Below are 2,498 nucleotides of genomic sequence, written 5' to 3'. Positions count from 1 at the left end.
GTTTCGTTGTCGAGTGAAACGGTTGGACCGCGAGGCAAACGAAGCACGAAAATAGAGGGCAACCCCCTACTTCCGTCCCGGCTGTTTGGTACTTACGAAGCTCCACCCACGGCAGGCCACGAGCCAATGGCACTGCGGAAAACCACGCCTCAGAGAAAGTCGATTGGTCGGGCTTAAATTGATACCTATTTAACATTTGAGGCAGAATGTAGCCGCCGATCGTCTTTTTCCCCTCTATTATTTATTACGATCGTCATTTTTTTTCCCTCTTCCTACTTCTTCTTATTCTTATTCTTATTCTTATTCTTATTCTTATTCCTCTTATTCTTTCTCTTCTTCCATTCTTATTCTTCTCTTCAACCACGTAGCTACAAGCCAAGCTCAGCCAAGTCGATTCTCACCCGCTTAAGAAGTACAAAGGACTTAATTATGGCGGACTTGGAATGTCCAAGTACCAGCTTCACCGCTTCGTCCTGCATCGATCATGTTTCCTCCTTACTCTCTCTCTCTCTCTCTTGACTTCTTGGCACTTCCAATGCGCAATATATGCTCACGCTTCCTTATTACCTCCAGATTTATTCCAAACTCTGCACATCGGAAACTTACACTTTATCACTGATCGCGTTAAACACGCTGTCAGCATTTCTATTACCAGAAACAGTAGGTACTAGTGCAGGTAACTTGTAACCAGTTCCTGTACAAGAAACATTTTTCCTCTCCGTGACTTCAAATAAATCCTTGCACAGAGACACTTGGTTGAAAAGTTCAACTTTAGACACGAACGCCGTTAGCTAAGTACGTCTTCTTCCCGTAACTGCCGTACAATCTTTTCAACTAGTGGCTTTTCCACTGTGCATGTCTCAGTCTGCAGCCCAGTTATTATTCATCCTTCAGAATCCGTGGTTCGGGCCAAGCCAATCTCCATAACTATCCAGACTCCTAACATTTAAGCAACACCGATGCACTTAGCGTTATTAACAATAACTCGAATATCATTATAGTACCTTCAATATAGTATTTAAATTCTTAACGTTTTCACTCCTTTTATTTACTTTTTCTTTATCATTACTTCACAAAGTGAAGGGGACGAAGAATGAATCGAATACTCGCGATAAGTATCGATCCGCAAACTTGTTACTTATTCCAACTGATGTGTCGAATTTTACCCGAAGTTCTATAGAGTGATAAAGCGGTCAGTAAATCTGAAGCAGGTAAATCGCGAATGGCGGCTGAACAGTCTAATCAAAAAGAAAGCGAAGAGTTGCGAGGCAACCGAGCCTTACAAAATGGTGGACTGTGGTTTTTTTTAACACTTCTTTCTGCCCATTACGACGTATGTACGGCTACATCAGTCTGTCCTTGTTTAGACAAGTGCTCACGGAGGATCGATCGATCGGAGTAACTCGCTTGCAGCTGATAAGCTGCAAACTTGAATCGTAGCTAAATCGGTGCTGCCGTTCACCTCGGCGATTGAAAGTCTGCGGGCTACCGATCTCACCTTTCAATTTAAAGTCTAATCGCTGAGCACTTATTGGTATGTATATCTACAGGAGTGCGACGTGAATGTTGCAGGAAGTTCCATCGTACAATATATATATATATATATTTATTGTAATCGCGCACCTGGCAACACGACCTCATTCCTACATCGAAGAATATTAAATCGGTTATTGACATTGAGATGTAATCGCGTATGATTACAATATTTATTGTGTTTACAGCAAATGAAATTGTATTTGAATTAACTTGTCGTAACAAGAATAATCAGTTTTCGGATTGTTTAGCGGGATGAAAAATTTGTTATCACACAAATGATCCACTCGAGCATTCACCTTATCTTGTTAACCAAATAGATGATCATTATTTCGTTTATTTCTTTAGGACTACCTTAAAAAAGTCTCTGTCCTAACGTTGCGAATAGTGCAAAAAGGTTAACTAAATGTTTGGTTTTTCCAGAAGCACATCCATACATAAAACTTGTACAATAAAATTCAGCAACGGGTTTGAAAATCGGTAAGTCTGATATTATTCACGAAGAAGATCAGTAAGTGATGCGGCATTTGCGTAGGTATATAGATAGTAAGGGGTTGGGGTAAAAGACGATTTTGAAATCGGTACAGGCGAAACATTAACCGATTTTGTGAGTCCTCGCAGAAATTATGCAAGAAACTTGTCCCTCAATTGGAGATCAATTTAGCTGTCAGGCGTCCCGGCGTCACTTAGGCGTTTTCACCGACGTAGAAATAATTCATAGCACCCTTTAGAGTGGATCGCGCTAACGGCAGAGTCTACGCCACCACCTACCGCTGGCAGAGGTTGTCGGAGGGTGTTTTTGGGGCTTGGCGAAGGGGGTTAAGGGGCGGGGGATCAGACGAGGCTGCAGGGAAGGGCTGGAGGCGCCGGAGCGTCGAGCTTACGTAACGACGCCGCACCCTCGTGGTAGCTGACCGCTCTCAAAGATGTGACGACAGAGAATCATGCCCCCTGTTCCCTGAAAA

Source organism: Diprion similis, chromosome 2 (genome assembly GCF_021155765.1).
Source record: "Diprion similis isolate iyDipSimi1 chromosome 2, iyDipSimi1.1, whole genome shotgun sequence".
Classification (NCBI taxonomy): domain Eukaryota; kingdom Metazoa; phylum Arthropoda; class Insecta; order Hymenoptera; family Diprionidae; genus Diprion; species Diprion similis.
The sequence above is the reverse complement of the archived record's forward strand: the minus strand, read 5'-3'. Positions refer to the sequence as shown.